The sequence below is a fragment of the Pristiophorus japonicus genome, chromosome 31 (assembly GCF_044704955.1).
Source record: "Pristiophorus japonicus isolate sPriJap1 chromosome 31, sPriJap1.hap1, whole genome shotgun sequence".
NCBI lineage: Eukaryota > Metazoa > Chordata > Chondrichthyes > Pristiophoridae > Pristiophorus > Pristiophorus japonicus.
The window spans coordinates 5,162,403-5,182,426 of record NC_092007.1 but is presented as its reverse complement, the minus strand read 5'-3'; the positions used below and the strand labels follow the sequence as shown (position 1 = coordinate 5,182,426).

Sequence of the window (20,024 nt, the reverse complement as noted above, 5' to 3'; positions counted from 1 at the left end):
TAACAACACCTCATCAATCACAATCCCTCCTCATTCCAGCTTGAGTTCCACAGCATCTTCTGACAGCCCCCACCCCAGCTCTCCACTTCACCTGAAGACCAGGTCTGTAAGGAAAGGGTTAATCGGACTGTCCTGAAGTCTACTCATTTTATCGCACTATTGACTTTTCTACAGATTGTGGTAATACTAACTATTGCGTGTTAGGATACCCACCCAGAAAATGGGCAGAAACAACATTGCATTAGGCATAATCTCGAGATTTAACGTTTGCAAGGAGGATAGAGTATAAAAGCAGATATGTTGGGGAGGGCATCAAACAGGAAATTAGGGGTGCATGCAATAAAGGTGCAGCAGTTATAATGGGTGACTTTAATATGCACATAGATTGGGTTAACCAAACTGGAAGCAATACGGTGGAGGCGGATTTCCTGGAGTGCATAAGGGATGGTTTTCTAGACCAATATGTTGAGGAACCAACTAGCGGGGAGGCCATCTTAGACTGGGTGTTGTGTAATGAGAGAGGATTAATTAGCAATCTCGTTGTGCGAGGCCCCTTGGGGAAGAGTGACCATAATATGGTGGAATTCTGCATTAGGATGGAGAATGAAACAGTTAATTCAGAGACCATGGTCCAGAACTTAAAGAAGGGTAACTTTGAAGGTATGAGGCGTGAATTGGCTAGGATAGATTGGCGAATGATACTTAAGGGGTTGACTGTGGATGGGCAATGGCAGACATTTAGAGACCGCATGGATGAACTACAACAATTGTACATTCCTGTCTGCCGTAAAAATAAAAAAGGGAAGGTGGCTCAACCGTGGCTATCAAGGGAAATCAGGGATAGTATTAAAGCCAAGGAAGTGGCATACAAATTGGCCAGAAATAGCAGCGAACCCGGGGACTGGGAGAAATTTAGAACTCAGCAGAGGAGGACAAAGGGTTTGATTAGGGCAGGGAAAATGGAGTACGAGAAGAAGCTTGCAGGGAACATGAAGACGGATTGCAAAAGTTTCTATAGATATGTAAAGGGAAAAAGGTTAGTAAAGACAAACGTAGGTCCCCTGCAGTCAGAATCAGGGGAAGTCATAACGGGGAACAAAGAAATGGCGGACCAATTGAACAAGTACTTTGGTTCGGTATTCACTGAGGAGGACACAAACAACCTTCCGGATATAAAAGGAGTCAGAGGGTCTAGTAAGGAGGAGGAACTGAGGGAAATCCTTATTAGTCGGGAAATTGTGTTGGGGAAATTGATGGGATTGAAGGCCGATAAGTCCCCAGGGCCTGATGGACTGCATCCCAGAGTACTTAAGGAGGTGGCCTTGGAAATAGTGGATGCATTGACAGTCATTTTCCAACATTCCATTGACTCTGGATCAGTTCCTATGGAGTGGAGGGTAGCCAATGTAACTCCACTTTTTAAAAAAGGAGGGAGAGAGAAAACAGGGAATTATAGACCGGTCAGCCTGACATCGGTAGTGGGTAAAATGATGGAATCAATTATTAAGGATGTCATAGCAGTGCATTTGGAAAGAGGTGACATGATAGGTCCAAGTCAGCATGGATTTGTGAAAGGGAAATCATGCTTGACAAATCTTTTGGAATTTTTTGAGGATGTTTCCAGTAGAGTGGACAAGGGAGAACCAGTTGATGTGGTATATTTGGACTTTCAGAAGGCTTTCGACAAGGTCCCACACAAGAGATTGATGTGCAAAGTTAAAGCACATGGGATTGGGGGTAGTGTGCTGACATGGATTGAGAACTGGTTGTCAGACAGGAAACAAAGAGTAGGAGTAAATGGGTACTTTTCAGAATGGCAGGCAGTGACTAGTGGGGTACCGCAAGGTTCTGTGCTGGGGCCCCAGCTGTTTACACTGTACATTAATGATTTAGACGAGGGGATTAAATGTAGTATCTCCAAATTTGTGGATGACACTAAGTTGGGTGGCAGTGTGAGCTGCGAGGAGGATGCTATGAGGCTGCAGAACGACTTGGATAGGTTAGGTGAGTGGGCAAAGGCATGGCAGATGAAGTATAATGTGGATAAATGTGAGGTTATCCACTTTGGTGGTAAAAACAGAGAGACAGACTATTATCTGAATGGTGACAGATTAGGAAAAGGGGAGGTGCAAAGAGACCTGGGTGTCATGGTACATCAGTCATTGAAGGTTGGCATGCAGGTACAGCAGGTGGTTAAGAAAGCAAATGGCATGTTGGCCTTCATAGCGAGGGGATTTGAGTACAGGGGCAGGGACGTGTTGCTACAGTTGTACAGGGCCTTGGTGAGGCCACACCTGGAGTATTGTGTACAGTTTTGGTCTCCTAACCTGAGGAAGGACATTCTTGCTATTGAGGGAGTGCAGCGAAGGTTCACCAGACTGATTCCCAGGATGGCGGGACTGACCTATCAAGAAAGACTGGATCAACTGGGCTTGTATTCACTGGAGTTCAGAAGAATGAGAGGGGACCTCATAGAAACGTTTAAGATTCTGAAAGGGTTAGACAGGTTAGATGCAGGAAGAATGTTCCCAATGTTGGGGAAGTCCAGAACCAGGGGACACAGTCTAAGGATAAGGGGTAAGCCATTTAGGACCAAGATGAGGAGGAACTTCTTCACCCAGAGAGTGGTGAACCTGTGGAATTCTCTGCCACAGAAAGTTGTTGAGGCCAATTCACTAAATATATTCAAAAAGGAGTTAGATGTAGTCCTTACTAGTAGGGGGATCAAGGGGTATGGCGAGAAAGCAGGAATGTGGTACTGAAGTTGCATGTTCAGCCATGAACTCATTGAATGGCGGTGCAGGCTAGAAGGGCCGAATGGCCTACTCCTGCACCTATTTTCTATGTTTCTATGTTTCTACAACTGTACAGGGTATTGGTGAGGCCACACCTGGAGTACTGTGTACAGTTTTGGTCTCTGTATTTAAGGAAGGAAACACTTGCATTGGAGGCTGTTCAGGGAAGGTTCACTCGGTTGATTCTGGAGATGAGGGGGTTGACTTATGAAGATAGGTTGAGAAGGTTAGGCCTCGACACATTGGAGTTCAGAAGAATGAGAGGTGATCTGATTGAAGCTTACAAGATAATGAGGGGGCTCGACAAGGTGTATGCAGAAAGGATATTTCCACTCATAGGGGAAACTAAAACTAGGGGACATAGTCATAGAATAAGGGGCCGCCCATTTAAAACTGAGATGAGTCGAAATTTCTTCTCTCAGAGGATTGTAAATCTGTGGAATTCTCTGCCCCAGAGAGCTGTGGAGGCTGGGAGATTGAATATATTTAAGGTGGAGATGGACAGATTTTTGAGCGATAAGGGAGTGAAGGGTTATGGGGAGCGGGCGGGGAAGTGGAGCTGAGTCCATGATCGGATCAGCCATGATCGTATTAAATGGCGGAGCAGGCTCGAGGGGTCGAATGGCCGACTCCTGCTCCTATTTCTTACGTTCTTATGAAACATGATTTGTCAAGTCATGAAGAGAGGGACAGAGAGAGACGAAATAGAATCAGGAGACTGGCCCCTCTCTGTACCCTGCTCATGAATGGGAGAGGAGATGTTTCCAGACACAGGCCTGTGATCTGTGGTTATCTCCAGACTTGAGTATTCCAACATGTCATAGGCGATCCCTCGAGCGAGGATGACTTGCTTCCACGAGAGTCACAGATGGTTCAATGAAGGACCCGATGTTCCAGTCCTGAACTCCAGTTGAGGGATTGGAAGATGCCTGTGTGTGGATTTTTTTAATGTGTGGTGACTGTTGCACACCAGCCACCACACGGGCTTGACAGAGCTAGGTCTTAGTCCAGTTGCAAGGGTTACCCAGGACGACTGGAGACCAGCTCTGCTGCACGGACCTAGTGCGCACACATATCGCAGTGTGGGCTGGCCCGTGCTGCCCCTTGGCCCTCGCCTCTTCTGGGTCCCATAGCTTCATTCGCTACACCTCCGCCACAATGTTCCAGGGCCTGGTGCTCCAGCTCTATTTATAGACCCGACCTGCGGTGGTCTTCTCACACAGGTCAGGGCGGCCCACGACTATTCCAGAACACTCCTGTCCAGCCTCCCACAGTGTACCCAACGTAAACTTGAGGTCATCCAAAACTCGGCAGTCTGTGACCTAACACGCAACAAGTCCCGTTCACCCATCACCCCTTGTGCTCACTGCCCCGTGTCCTAACTTGCACCAAGTCCCGCTCACCCATCACTCCCTGTGCTCACTGCCCCGTGTCCTAACTTGCACCGAGTCCCACTCACCCTTCACCCCCTGTGCTCACTGCCCCGTGTCCTAACTCACACCGAGTCCCGCTCACCCATCACCCCCTGTGCTCACTGCCCTGTGTCCTAACTCGCACCGAGTCCCGCTCACCCATCACCCGCTGTGCTTAGTGCCCCGTGTGCTAACTCGCACCGAGTCCCGCTCACCCATCACCCCCTGTGCTCACTGCCCCGTGTCCTAACTCGCACCGAGACCCGCTCACCATCACCCCCTGTGCTCACTGCCCCGTGTCCGAACTCGCACCGAGTCCCGCTCACCCATCATCCCCTGTGCTCACTGACCTACATTGGCTCCCGGTTAAGCAACGCCTCGATTTCAAAATTCTCATCCTTGTTTTTAAACCCCTCTGTGGCCTCCTCGCCCCTCCCTATCGCTGTAACTTCCTCCAGCCCCACAAACCCCGAGATGTCTGCGCTCCTCTAATTATCCTGTGCATCTCTGATTATAATCGCTCAACCATTGGTGGCCGTGCCTTCTGTTGCCTGGGCCCCAAGCTCTGGAACTCCCTCCCTAAACCTCCCCACCTCTCTTTCCTCCTTCAAGACACTCCTTAAAACCGACCTCTTTTGGTAACCTGCCCTAATTTCTTCTTATCTGACTCGGTGTCAAATTTCTGTTGTTCCGCTGAGGCGTCTTGGCACATTTTACAGTGTTAAAGGAGCTATATAAATACAATTTGTTTTAGTTGTAAGGGCAAAGGGCATATATTAAACATTATGCCTTGTGTTCATAGTGTGTGTTTGTGGGTGTGCCACAGTGAGTCCCGAATTCCTGGCCTCTGACTGTGTTGTATCTCAGTATTGGCAAAACATCAAGCAACATACCTCTGGGAAAAAAATAATATGTAGTGGAGTGGTCCAATCTATTCCTCACATAGATACATGCGGATAGGTTTAACCTCATATCTTTAAAAACTGGGTAAATTACAAGACAAGACAGTCACAGAACAGCAAGACTATTCCTCGGATTCCATAAATAGGATACATGATCCAGAAACAGACCATTTGGCCCAACCAGTCCATGCCAGCGTTTATGCCCCACTCGAGCCCCCTCCCGTCTTTCCTCATCTAAATCTATCAGCATAACCCTCTATTCCCTTCTCCCCCATATGTTTGTCCAGCCTCCCCTTAAATGCCTCGATACTATTCACCTCAACCCCTCCCTGTGGCAGCGAGTTCCACATTCTCACCCCTCTCTGGGTAAAGAAGATTCTCCTGAATTCCCCATTGGGTTTCTTGCTGACGATCTTATATTGATGGCCTCTAGTTATGCTCTTCCCCACAAGTGGAAACATTCTCTCTGTATCCACTCTATCAAAACCTTTCAGCATTTTAAACACCTCTTTTAGGTCACTCCTCAGCCTTCTGTTTTCAAGAGAAAAGAGACCGAGCCTGTTCATCCTTTCCTGATATGCAAACCCTCGCATTTCTGGTATCATCCTTGTAAATCTTCTCTGCACCCTCTCCAGTGCCTCTATATCCTCTTTATAATATGGCAACCAGAACTATACGCAGTGCTCCAAGTGTGGTCTAACCCAGGTAGATGGAGACCAGAACTGTACGCAGTGCTCCAAGTGCGGTCTAACCCACGTATATGGAGACCAGAACTGTACTCAGGGCTCCAAGTGTGGTCTAACCAAGGTATATGAAGACCAGAACTGTACACAGTGCTCCAAGTGTGGTCTAACCCAGGTACATGGAGACCAGAACTGTACACAGGGCTCCAAGTGTGGTCTCGACCAGAACTGTACAAAGTACTCCAAGTCTGGTCTAACCAAGGTATATGGAAACCAGAATTGTGCACAGTGCTCCAAGTGTGGTCTAACCCAGGTACATGGAGACCAGAACTGTACACAGGGCTCCAAGTGTGGTCTCGACCAGAACTGTACGCAGTGCTCCAAGTCTGGTCTAACCAAGGTATATGGAAACCAGAATTGTGCACAGTGCTCCAAGTGTGGTCTAACCCAGGTATATGGAGAACAAAACTAGACGCAGTGCTCTAAGTGTGGTCTAACCCAGGTATATGGAGACCAGAACTGTACACAGTACTCCAAGTGTGGTCTAACCAAGGTATATGGAAACCAGAACTGTACACAGGGCTCCAAGTGTGGTCTAACCCAGGTATATGGAGACCAGAACTGTACACAGTGCTCCAAGTGTAGTCTAACCCAGGTATATGGAGAACAAAACTAGACGCAATGCTCTAAGTGTGGTCTAACCCAGGTATATGGAGACCAGAACTGTGCACAGTTCTCCAAGTGTGGTCTGATCCAGGTATATGGAGACCAGAACTGTACACAGGGCTCCAAGTGTGGTCTAACCCAGGTATATGGAGACCAGAACTGTAAGCAATGCTATAAGTGTGGCCTAACCCAGGTATATGGAGACCAGAACTGTGCACAGGGCTCCAAGTGTGGTCTAACCCAGGTTTATGGAGACCAGAACTGTGCACAGAGCTCCAAGTGTGGTCTAACCCAGGTATATGGAGACCAGACCTGTGCACAGTGCTCCAAGTGTGGTCTAACCCAGGTATATGGAGACCAGAACTGTACACAGGGCTCCAAGTGTGGTCTAACCCAGGTATATGGAGACCAGAACTGTACACAGGGCTCCAAGTGTGGTCTAACCCAGGTTTATGGAGACCAGAACTATGCACAGTGCTCTAAGTCTGGTCTAACCCAGGTATGTGGAGACCAGAACTGTGCACAGTGCTCCAAGTGTGGTCTAACCCAGGTATATGGAGACCAGACCTGTGCACGGTGCTCCAAGTGTGGTCTAACCCAGGTATATGGAGACCAGACCTGTGCACGGTGCTCCAAGTGTGGTCTAACCCAGGTATATGGAGACCAGAACTGTACACAGTACTCCAAGTGTGGTCTAACCCAGGTATATGGAGACCAGAACTGTGCACAGTGCTCCAAGTGTGGTCCAACCCAGGTATATGGAGACCAGAACTGTGCACAGTGCTCCAAGTGTGGTCTAACCCAGGTATATGGAGACCAGAACTGTACGCAGTGCTCCAAGTGTGGTCTGATCCAGGTATATGGAGACCAGAACTGTACACAGTGCTCCAAGTGTGGTCTAACCCAGGTATATGGAGACCAGAACTGTATACAGTGCTTCAAATGTGTCTAACCCAGGTATACGGAGACCAGAACTGTGCACAGTGCTCCAAGTGTGGTCTAACCCAGGTATATGGAGACCAGAACTGTGCACAGTGCTCCAAGTGTGGTCTAACCCAGGTTCGATACCGGTTTAGCATAACTGCCCTACTTTTCGATTCTATCCCTCTGGAAATAAACCCTAGTGCTTGGTTTGCTTTTTTATGGCCCTGTTGACCTGTGTCACAACGTTTACTCCGAGATCCCTTTGTTCCTCTACCCCGCCCAGCATCTCACCCTCCAAATAATCAGTGCCCTCCCCATTCTTCCTCCTGCAGTGTCATACCTCACATTTATCTGTGGGAGCGAGTTTCTCACTCTCACCACTCAATGAGTAAGGAAGTTTCTCCTGAGTTCCCCATTTGGATTTATTCGTGACTGTCTTATATTGAAGGCTCTTAGTTCTGGTCTCCAACACAAGTGGGATATTTTTCTTTATGTCTATCCTATTAAACCCTCTAATTATCTTAAAGACCTCTATCAGGCTTCTCTTCTTCTTCTCAGGCAGTCCCTCGGAGTTGAGGAAGACTTACTTCCACACTAATATGAGTTCCCAGGTGACTGATGAGTCCAATGCAGGACCTACCATCTCTGTCACAGGTGGGGCAGACAGGGATTGGAGGGACGAGTGGGTGGGGAGTCTGGGTTGTCGTGCGCTCCTTCCGCTGTTTGCACTTGGCTTCCGTGTGCTCCCGGCGAAGAGCCTCGAGGTGTTCGGCACCTTCCCGGATGGTAAGTACTGCAGGGAATCGAATATGGCCAGGGTGATCTCCCGGATTAGTTTCAATCACCTGGATGGGTCGGGGTGGTATTTGCCCAGATTTTTTTTCCCCCCAATTGGCCTGGGTTTTTAATCTGGTTTTTGCCTCTCCCAGGAGATCACATGGCTCCGGTTGGGGTGGAGTGTAGAATGTTTCGGTGCAAGGGGTGTCGCAAGTTGTGTGGGGCGGACTGGTTGAGCTGGGTGCCCTTCACCTTTCCGCCATTGTTCATTGTCCATAGGTTTATCTGTAACCCTTCAGGGCTGCTGACCGAGGGACGTGTGGCTCTTTGTCAGCCGGCGCAGAGACGATGGGCCATAATGGCCTCCTTCTACGCTTCCATGTTTCTAGGTTTCTATGTTTCTATGTTCCTGCTCGACTTTGGGTGGTTGTGGGCCAGGGATTTCCAGATGCTGGTGTGGATGTTACATTTTTTCAAAGGAACCTTTGAGGTTGTCCTTGAACCATTTTCTCTGCCCACCTGGGGCTCGCTTGCCATGTCGGAGTTGGGAGTAGCGCCCCTGTTTTGGGACTCTTGTGTCGGTTATGCGGACAATGTGGTCCGTCGATCGGAGCTGGTCTCGTGTGGGCAGTACCTCGATGCTGGGGATGTTGGCCTGAGTGCGAATGCTGACGTTACCAGGGTAACACCCCGTTCAATCACGCACCCCGATCCCTTTCACCTTCCGTACCACTTCACCACAATCCATGAGGTCACCAACACTGTCCATTTCTCTTTCCTAGGTGTAGAACCTGTCATTTGTCTGCATTAGCTTTTACCTGCCGCTGTGGTCCACTTTCCAAACCTCGGGAGCCTATTATCAACAAGGGCAGGCATCGCCGACGAGATTCAACACTGCCTCCAGTGCGCCAGTGCAGCCTTCAGTCGCTTGAGGAAGAGAGTGTTCGAAGACAAGGCCCCCAAATCTGCCACCATGCTGATGGCCGACAGGGCTGTAGTAATACCCGTCCTCCTGTGTGGCTCAGAGACATGCACCTGTAAAACTCGAAGTTTCCTCAAAATTCAAAGATTCCCCCTCTGTGTAAAGAAACCCTGAGGAAGGATCATTTTTGGACTCGCTTAAAATGAACTTTGGGATTTTAAAAGGTGCATGGGTCTGCAAGGGAAAAGGACTGCAAAACCAGGGGAATTCTAACCTCTGAAAAAGCCAGTTTTGGGTATTGGAGCTGTCGGGGATATTGGAGCTAAACAAATTATCTGCGGAATTGTGTAAACACCAAAACTCTGTTCCCTCGGAGACATTAACATAGCAACAATTGACCCAGAGATAGCCAGCCATAGCTCTAAGCATGAAGGCTATCCAGCGCATGCATAATGTTAATCAGCGATCCGGCCTGTATGGAAAGCCCAGGCCGAGGCAGACAACGTAAACACCAAAACTAATTTTCACAATCGCAATTCGAACAGGATGACAAATCCTAAACAAGTTAATTCAACAGATTGACACATCCTAAACAAGTTATCGTTAACGAGCCCGCCAAAATTCAACAAAGAATTACCAAGCCCGTCAAAACTATGACAAAGAATCGGGTTTGATTTGGCGCGCAGATTAGAAAGGCTCTCAAAGTATAATTGAGGCCCTGTTTTTACGGGTTGACAGGCACGAAGGCTCACTTTTGCTTCTACACCAGCTTCGTGTGCTTGAGACCTGGCAGACTACGAGACCAGCACACCAGCTTTCGTTAACCTAGTTCTTCAGAACATCAGCCAAGACAACATCGCAAACGACCAGGACACCCAGCATGCCACGGCAGCAAGAGCCTCATGAAACAACTACCGATATATTACCAGCAACCAAATTGGTAATATTGTGCCAACGATTTCCAAAGCGAAGTCAACTCGACGAAAACCCGAAGAATCGCAAGCTGTTTCCAATCTACAAGCTATCCATGAGCTACCAATGGGTAAAACATTATCTAAAAGAACTTTAAAACCTACTGCTGAAGGAAGAAAGTGGGTACTTACCCCATAAATCCAATACGCGCCCTATCGCATCAGTGGACTCAACCCAACTGAAGACTACACAGTGAGAAGTCTTCCACGACCGACAGAGTCTAGTGAACCTTGAAATCACAAACCACCGCTAACTGTCAATAAGAGGATTGGTGAGCATTATCCCTGTTGCCCTAGAGTTTGACCGAGTCAGTTTCAGGCATTGGGAGGTGGGAGATGTATTATTTTCTGTATGTGTAATAAAGTGTTCCTTATTCCAGAGATTGTAAGTTTTGACATTGTACTTTCTTTCCTGAATAAAATCAAAGTTTCTTGTATCAAAACCAGTTGTCTGCTGCACTTTGTCACATCCCCAAATAAATCCAAAGTCTAGAACTCAGGGAGTGGGAGCGATTCGAACTGTTCAGAAGGTCAGAAGTAAACCTGACCCCGACACCACCCCCTACAGACCATGTACAGTAGACACCTCAAGTCGCTGGAGAAATACCACCAACGATGTCTCCGCAAGATCCTACATATCCCCTGGGAGGACAGACGCACCAATGTTAGCGTCCTCGACCAGGCCAACATCCCCAACATCGAAGCACTGACCACACTCGACCAGCTCCGCTGGGCAGGGCCACATCGTCCGCATGGCCCAGACACGAGACTCCCAAAGCAAGCGCTCTACTCGGAACTCCTTCACGGAAAGCGAGCCCCAGGTGGGCAGAGGAAACGTTACAAGGGACACCCTCAAAGCCTTCTTGATAAAATGCAACATTGCCACCGACACCTGGGAGTCCCTGGCCAAAGACCAGTCCGCCCTAAGTGGAGGAGGTGCATCCGGGAGGGTGCTGAGCACCTCGAGTCTTGTCGCCGAGAGCATGCAGAAAGCAAGCGCAGGCAGCGGAAGGAGCGTGCGGCAAACCAGTCTCACCCACACCTTACCCTCAACCACTGTCTGTCCCACCTGTGACAGAGACTGTAATTCCCGTATTGGACTGCACAGCCACCCGAGAACTCATTTTTAGAGAGGAAACAAGTTTTCCTCGATTTCAAGGGACTGCCCATGATTTGCCTGCTTTAATGGATATTTCCCCTCACTCCACCATCTCTGAGCTACCGTTTCTGCTTCCAGTGCATCTAAGTTGAATGTCATCTGCAAGTTTTTTCATTTTGCGTTGAGTTCCTGAATATAGGCCACTTATATAAATGAAAGACCAGTATTACATAGAATGACATAGCGTCGGCAGCATAAAAACAGGACACTCAGCCCACCCGCTCCGTGCCGGTGTTAATCCCACCACACAAGCCTCCTCCCACCTCTCTCCATCTCAGCCAATCAGCGCAAAATTCTATTCCTTCCTCCCTCATATGTTTAGATCGCCTCTCCTTAAATGCATCCATGTTATTCGCCTCAAGTAATTGGGGGAAGGTTTAGAGGGGATTTGAGGGGAAATGTCTTCACCCAGAGGGTGGTGGGGGTCTGGAACTCACGGCCTGAAAGGATGGTAGAGGCAGAAACCCTCACCACATTTAAACAGTACCTGGATGTGCACCTGAAGTGCCGTAACCTGCAGGGCTACGGACCCAGAGCTGGAAAGTGGGATTAGGCTGGGTAGCTCTTGGTCGGCCGGCGCGGACACGATGGGCCGAATGGCCTCCTCCCGCGCTGTAAATTTCTATAATTCTACTCCCTGTGGTCGAGAGTTCCACATTCTCCCCACTCTCTGGGTAAAGTCGTTTCTCCTGGATTCCACAGTTGGATTTATTAGTAACTGTCTTATATTGATGGCCCCCTAGTTTTGGACTCTAACACAAGTGGGCATGTTTTCTCTATCTCTCCTCTATCAAACCCTATCGGTTCACATCTCAGCCTTTCTATTTTTAGAGAAAAGAGCCCTGGCCTGTTCAACAGGTACTACAAGCAATTAGCAATTCGAGATAAATATTTACCAGGGCAACGGGGAGAACTCCCCTGCTCTTCTTCAAAATAGTGCCATGGGATCTTGTACGTCCATTTGAGAGAGCAGATGAGGCCTCGGTTTAACGTCGTATCCGAAAGACGGAATCTCCAACAGTGCGGTGCTCCCTCAGTACTGCCCCTCTGACAGTGCAGCACTCCCTCAGTACTGCCCCTCTGACAGTGCAGCACTCCCTCAGTACTGCCCCTCCGAGAGTGCGGCGCTTCCTCAGTACTGACCCTCCGACAGTGTGGCACTCCCTTAGTACTGCCCCTCCGACAATGTGGCTCTCCCTCAGTACTGCCCCCCCGACAATGTGGCGCTCCCTCAGTACTGCCCCTCTGACAGTGCGGCGCTCCCTCAGCACTGCCCCTCCGACAGTGCGGCACTCCCTCAGTACTGCCCCTCCGACAGTGCGGCGTTCTCTCAGTACTGCCCCTCCGACAGTGCGGCACTCCCTCAGTACTGCCCCTCCGACAGTGCGGCGCTCCCTCAGTACTACACTGGGAGTGTCAGCCTGGATTCTGTGCTCAAGGCCCTGGAGTGGGACATGAACCCACAACCTTCTGACTCAGAGGCGAGAATGCTGCCCAATGAGCCACGGCTGACACTTGATGAGATATGTAACTGCACAAATCAGCTGTGCTGAATGTTATAATGTTAAAAGGTAACTCACGAGTTAGACCGCGAGCAGAAGGAGATGGAAATATCTGGATTTAAAAAAAAATCAAAGTATCTCTGGAATTTCAAATGACAGTTCTCGTAAGCAGTGTTTCTACGTAGTTTTCTGGCTCTAACATCATTCTTTGCATTGTACTTTCAAGAGCAGAGATACAAATCTGCAAATCAGTTGGACACCAGTTTGATTGGAGAGCTCGCCGAGACATCACCTCGCAGCAATGTGACCATTGTGAGCGTTCTCTTTCCGTTGTTGATGCAGCGATGGGCCTCGTTTTGCGGGGAAGAACCTTAGGCACCGAAGGAACAAGGCTGAATGGACGCTGGCTTAACTGGGCACTCCCTGTGCTCTTGTTTGCTGAAAGTGAGTCTCCCTTTCATTGTTTGAATTCTATGAGCTTCGCTCCAGAATCTGGAGATATTTGACGCTGAGCCACTTCCAAATTGGCTGCCTGCTGGTTTTGTACAATGATTTTGCAAAAATGGTGCAGGGAAATACTTTTCAAAGAGAGGATGGTGAGAGCTGTTGGACAGAGGCTTATGTGGCTATTGGTTATTCTCGGGCAGAGCCCCACAGTCGAGGATGACTTGCTTCCACACTGACACGAGTTCTCAGGTGACTGATGAGACCGATGCAGGACCTACAGTCTCTGTCGCAGGTGGGGCAGACGGTGGTTGGAGGGACGGGTGGGTGGGGAGTCTGGTTTGCCGCACGCTCCTTCCGCTGTTTGTGCTTGGCTTCCGGGTGCTCCCGACGGAGAGACTCGAGGTGCTCGGCACCTTCCCAGAGACTTCTCCTCCATTCTGGGCAGTCTTTTTCTTTCTGTCTTTTTCTATTTTCTTTTCTTTCCTTCTTTTGTTCTTTCTTTCTCTTCCTTTCTCTTTTTCTCTTCCTTCATTTCTTTCTTTCTTTCTTTCTTTCTTTCTTTCTTTCTTTCTTTCTTTCTTTCTTTCTTTCTTTCTCTCTTGCTCTCTTTCTCTTTCTCTTTCCCTTTCCCTCTTTCTTTCTCTTTTCTCTTCCTTCCCCCCCTCTCCTTCCACCCCCTCTCTTTCCACCCCCTCTCTTTCTTTCTTCCATTCCTCTTCTCCCACAGTCTTTCCCCTATTTCCCCAACTCTCCTGTGTCCCACGCTCTCCCTTTCCCCGTTCTCTCCTGCCCCACTCTCCCTTCCACACTCCTCTCCCACCACCCTCCTCTGTCCCTCGCTCTCCCCCCATCCCTCTTCTCCTTTCTCCCTCTCCCTCTCTCTCTCCCTAGCCCAGGGGACGGTGGTGTAATGGGAACTCTGTCCTGACTGGAAAGATCCGTGTGGGTTAGTGACACAGCTCACGGTGCATGTCGAGCATTGAGTGGGACAAAAATGTCATTGCATTGCTTACTGAAGCTCTTCCGTGTTGTCTTTGAATCTGGACATCAGCTGTGCTCACATTGCGGCAACTATGCATAAAATGCTTTCCAAATGAGTGATGGACTTTGCCCGTGAAAGGAATGCCGTCACAACCAGTTAGACACCATTTTTACTGTCGTTGCTGTCTGAAGGTGTTGTGTATCTGTAAAGCATGCACTCCCATGTTCCGCCACCAGGGGGCTCATCCCCAGAAGTCCCAAGGGACCCAGCATCCCTTGGGAGCACTGTATATAAGCTGGCCCCTAAGGCCTGTTCCTCACTCTGGAGTATCTTATTAAAGACTGAGGTCACTATTACTTTAACCTCCCTGTGTGCAGTCTCATCTGTGTTAGGAACACGACAGAAAGAAGAATGGAAATATGCTGTCAATGAAAAGTGTCAATTGAGAAATGAGTAAATGTAGAAAAATAAAACAGGAAACCATCACAAAAGAAAGAAAGGCTTGCATTTACATAGTGCCTTTCACCAAATCAGGAAGGCAAACGGAATGTTGGCCTTTATTGCAAATTGGTTGCCGTGTTTCCTATGTTGCAGCAGTGACGACACTTCAAAGAGTACTTCAGTGGCTGTAAAGCGCTTTGGGAGGTTGGCTGGTCGTGAAAGGCGCTATATAAATGCACGTCTTTCTTCCTTACAGCAGAGAAGGTTAAGGGGGAGATTTGATCGAGGTGTTCAGAATCACGAGGGGGGTTTTGACGGAGTAAACCAGGAGGAACTGTTCCCCGGGGCAGGAGGGGGGGTAACCAGAGGGACACAGATTGACGATAATCGGTAAAGAACCCCGAGGGGGAGATGAGGAGAATGTTTGTACGCAGCGAGTTGTTGTGATCGGGAACGCGCTGCCTGAAAGCTCGGTCGGAGCAGGTTCAATAGTGACTTTCAAACGGGGGAATTGGGTAAATACTGGAAAATGAAACTAACTTTCAGGGCAGCAGGGTAAGAGCAGGGGGCAGTGGGACTAATTCGATCGCTCTTACAAAAAGCCGATAATATGCTGTGCGATTCTTTGATTATAAGCCCAGCACTGTGATGCCTTTTCTCCAACCTCTGATTAATTGAAATATGTAACCATCATACCCTGCGCCACACCCAAGTTATAAAGAAAAAAGAAAAACTTGCATTTCTATATAACGCCTTTAATGACCACCGGACGTTCCAAGGCGCTTTACAGCCAATTAAATACATTTGGAGTATAGTCACTGTTGTAATGTGGGAAATACAGCAGCCAATTTGCGCACAGCAAGCTCCCACAAATGGCAATGTGATAATGATCAGATAATCTTGCTTTTATTATGTTGTTTGAGGGATAAATATTGGCCCCAGGACAACTCCCTCTTCTCTTCTTTGAAATAGTGCCCTGGGATCTTTTAACTCCACCCGAGGGAGCAGACGGGGCCTCGGTTTAACGTCTCATCCGACAAAGCGCTCCCTCAGTACTGCTGCTCCGACAGTGCGGCGCTCCCTCAGTACTGCCCCTCCGACAGTGCGGCGCTCCCTCAGTACTGCCCCTCCGACAGTGCGGCGCTCCCTCAGTACTGCCCCTCCGACAGTGCGGCGCTCCGTCAGTACTGCACCTCCGAGAGTGCGCCGTTCCCTCAGTACTGCCCCTCCGACAGTGCGGTGCTTCCTCAGTACTGCCCCTCCGACAGTGCGGCGCTCCCTCGGTACAGCCCCTCCAACAGTGCGGCGCTCCCTCAGTACTGCCCCTCCGACAGTGCGGCGCTCCCTCAGTACTGCCCCTCCGACAATGTGGTGCTCCCTCAGTACTGCCCCTCCGACAATGTGGTGCTCCCTCAGTACTGCCCCTCCGACAATGTGGTGCTCCCTCAGTACTGCCCCTCCGACAGTGCGGCGCTCCCTCAGTACTGCCCCTCCGACAGTGCGGCACTTCCTCAGTACTGCCCCTCCGACAGTGCGGTGCTTCCTCAGTACTGTCCCTCTGACAGTGCAGCACTCCCTCAATACTGCCATTCTGACAGTGCGGCGTTCCCTCAGTACTGCCCCTCCGACAGTGTGGCGTTCCCTCAGTACTGCCCCTCCGACAGTGCGGCGTTCCCTCAGTTCTGTCTCTCCACCACTGCGGCGTTCCCTCAGTACTGCCCCTCTGACAGTGCAGCACTCCCTCAGTACTGCACTGCAGTGTCAGCCTAGATTGATGTGAAGTCCCTGGAGTGGGACTTGAACCCACAACCTTCCGGCTCATTGGTCGAAGCATTAGCCACTGAGGCGCAGCTGGCAATGGATCTGGAGTTTTGTGGAACCGCAAATTCTGGAGGGCTTCCCTCCGTGCAAGCCGACAGCACCTCAGAGCCATCAGCTCTGGCGACTCTGGCGCCAAAATCGCTTGAGGCGGAACATTGGCGGAAGATGTCTTGAGCAAGATATTCGGTTATGCCCCGGTTGAGGGCGGTAATCCTCGCGAGGCGCCAGACTTTGAGGCGGGCACTGAGGATCTCGCCTCTCGCGAGAAATTGGGGGTTTACTGCTCCCCGAAAGGCAGTGGGGGTGTAAATCAAGCACTGCACTTCCCTTCCTGGATCGGGAGCGGGGCGCACAGCTTGGCCACACTGCACACTGGGGCTTGCTGCCGCATAGGAGCGGCTGGTACCTCAGTAAAGGGAAGGACCCATGCTGCGTACTCCACAGGTTGTGAACCCACCTCCCTGGACCACGGGGGGGGGGGGGGGTGGCAGAGTGCCGGGCTGTGCGATCGAGGCAATGGACCACCCCCCCGCGTCCAAAGCTACAGCGGTGAGGACGGAAAAAAAAACGGGCAATTATTTGGGCCGTGCATGGCGACAAGCTCGACCTTCAACGTTCACCCCGCGTCCCCCCGACACCGTCATTGTTAGAGCCCGCCGCTACTTCAGAGGGGCGCTAACCAATTTAGGGTCCGGGGGGAAGGTGGGGGCGCTAAGGGGCCGCTGGGCACGGCGATGATGTCACCACTGCCGGGCGTTACTGCCAGTTACCGCCGCGACCCTCCCGCCGAATTTTGCGGCAGTCGTTAGCGGCGGTGCGCTCGGGCGCAAAATCACTTGTGCTCCATCAAGGGGGGGCGCGATTGTCCCCAATTCCTCCCCCCCCCCGCCCTTTAATTTCTTGCATATTTCCCTGGCAAGATAGTCGGGCTTGAAGAAAACGCGCTCGGGAGAGCGACACAGCAAATTCTTGCTCCCCTCCCCCCCCCCCCCAATTTGTCAGTGGTGTGCTCCTTCTGCTCCCTACTGCTGGAAGCAGTCGGTTCCTTCCTCGGGTTAAAAATCCTGCCCCCGGCCTCGCCCCCTTCCTATCTCGACTCGGCAGTGCGAGCGCTGGGGGTGGCTCCCAGCCCGGGAGGGTGAGGCCTGTCTGTTCTCTGAATGCTGTAGTGTCAGCCTGCGATACATTGGATCATCAGGACATCATTCTGAGCAGTCCCGCGTGCTCGGTCTCTCGTATTGCCCAAAACGACTGGAGAGCTGCTCTCTGCTGCGCACACATATCGCAATGTGGGGTGGGCTGGCCCCGTGCTGCCCCCAGGGCACTTGCTACTTCTGGGCCCGGAACTCACGCCTCTCCTCGGCCCGGATCACGTTGCTCCACGATCTGTCGCCACTCCTGGGCACAGACCTCGCCGAACCTGCCCACGCTCCAATCAGCGAGCTGGATCTTGGTACGTCCAATCTAGTCACCCTCTTCGCTAATGTTGCTCCAAGAAATAGGAGCAGGAGTCGGCCATACGGCCCCTCGAGCCTGCTCCGCCACTTAATACGATCATGGCTGATCCGATCATGGACTCAGCTCCACTTCCCCGCCCGCTCCCCATAACCAGTTACCCCCTTATCGGTTAAGAAACTGTCTATCTCTGTCTTAAATGCATTCAATGTTCCAGCTTCCACACCTCTCTGAGGCAGCGAATTCCACAGATTTACAACCCTCAGAGAGAAGAAATTTCTCCTCATCTCAGTTTTAAATGGGCGGCCCCTTATTCTAAGATCATGCCGCCTAGTTCTAGTCTCCCCTATCTGTGCAAACATCCTCTCTGCATCCACCCTGTCAAGGTCCCTCATAATCTTATCCGTTTCGATAAGATCACCTCTCATTCTTCCAAAATCGAATGAGTAGAGGCCCAACCTCCTCAACCTTTCCTTATAAGTCAACCCCCTCATCCCCGGAATCAACCGAGTGAACCTTCTCTGAACTGTCTCCAAAGCAAGTGTATCCTTTCGTAAATATGGAAACCAAAACTGCACGCAGTACTCCAGGTGTGGCCTCACCAATACCCTGTATAGCTGCAGCAAGTTTTCACTGCTTTTATACTCCATCCCCTGTGCAATAAAGGACAAAATTTCATTGGCCTTCCTGATCACTTGCTGAACCTGCATACTAACCTTTTGTGTTTCATGCACCAGGTCCCCCGTGTCCCGCTGTACTGCGGCACTTTGTAATTTTTCTCCATTTAAATAATAACTTGCTCTTCGATTTTTTTCTGCCAAAGTGGATAACCTCACAATTTCCAACATTACACTTCATCTGCCAAATTTCGCAGTACAACTATTTTGATTACTCTGCAGTAGGGACAGTCAAATTACACGTTCCATACTCTTGGGTGTGCCTCGTCCTCCAAGAGGACCAGTGAGAAACTTGGTCTTGTACTACAAGGGAACATAAGAAATAGGAGCAGGAGTCGGCCACTCGGCCCCTCGAGTCTGCCCCACCATTCAATAAGATCATGGCTGATTCTCAACCTCAACTCCATGTCCCCGCCCGATCTCCATATCCCTTGATTCCCCGAGACTCCAAAAATCTATCTCTCTCAGCCTTGAATATATTCAGAGACTCAGCCTGCACAGCCCTCTGGGGCAGAGAATTGCAAAGATTCACCATCCTCTGAGTGAAGAAATTCCTCCTCATCTCAGTCCTCAAAGGCTGATCCCTTATTCTGAGACTGTGCCCCCTGGTTCTCGACACTCCAGTCAGGGGAAACAATGCAGTCACGTGATGTTCACAAGACTCAAGAAAACCCCAGCCAGTTGGGTCTAGGTTGTCCACGATGAGGTATGCAGTTGTGAGCCAAGTGGATGAACTGGTACTGTGTAGTATAATTAACAACATAAGAACATAAGAAATAGGAGCAGGAGTCGGCAATTTTGGCTCTCGAGCCTGCTCCGCCTTTCAATAAGATCGTGGCTGATCCGATCCATGGACTCAGCTCCACTTCCCCACCCGCTCCCCACAACCCTTCACTCCCTTATCGCTCAAAAATCTGTCGATCTCCACCTTAAATATATTCAATGACCCAGCCTCCACAGCTCTCTGGGGCAGAAAATTCGATAGATAGATAGATAGATAGATAGATAGATAGATAGATAGATAGATAGACAGATAAACAAACCGTTGTTAATAAACCAACTAGTTCATAATAGCAGTGCATTGCTATGAATTATTAAACAAAGAACCCATGAAGCAAATACATTGGACCTCTCACACCAGGAATTAATCTAGCTCAAATCCCTCCACAAGGATCAATCATAAAACTGGTGTGGCAAATAAATGCACCCAGGACAAGAATAGGCCTGGAATAAAAGTTCCGAATTGGGGAAAAGCTAATTTTGCTAAGTAAAGGAGTGATTTGGCCATAGTGTAATGGAAACAGCAACTTGTGGGTAAATCAGTGTCGGAACATGGGAGGCATTCAAGGAGGAGATCCGGAAGGCTCAGGCCAAACATGTGCCCTTAAAGAAAAAGGCTGGGAAAAATAATTCTAGACACCCTGGATGTTGGGACTTACAGGGAAGGATTAAGAAAAAAAGGGTCGCTTATGTCATATATCAGCGGCT

General features: G+C 49.8%; 1 long non-coding RNA gene across 1 annotated transcript in view; it reads left to right on the top strand.

Annotated features, from left to right (window-relative positions):
* LOC139240422 (uncharacterized) overlaps positions 1 to 20,024 on the top strand; it is a 33,117-nt gene that overhangs the window by 10,534 nt on the left and 2,559 nt on the right. The window contains exon 2 of the long non-coding RNA XR_011588724.1: positions 12,940 to 13,157. This is a non-coding gene — a long non-coding RNA (uncharacterized lncRNA). The remainder of the gene's footprint in view (positions 1 to 12,939; positions 13,158 to 20,024) is intronic.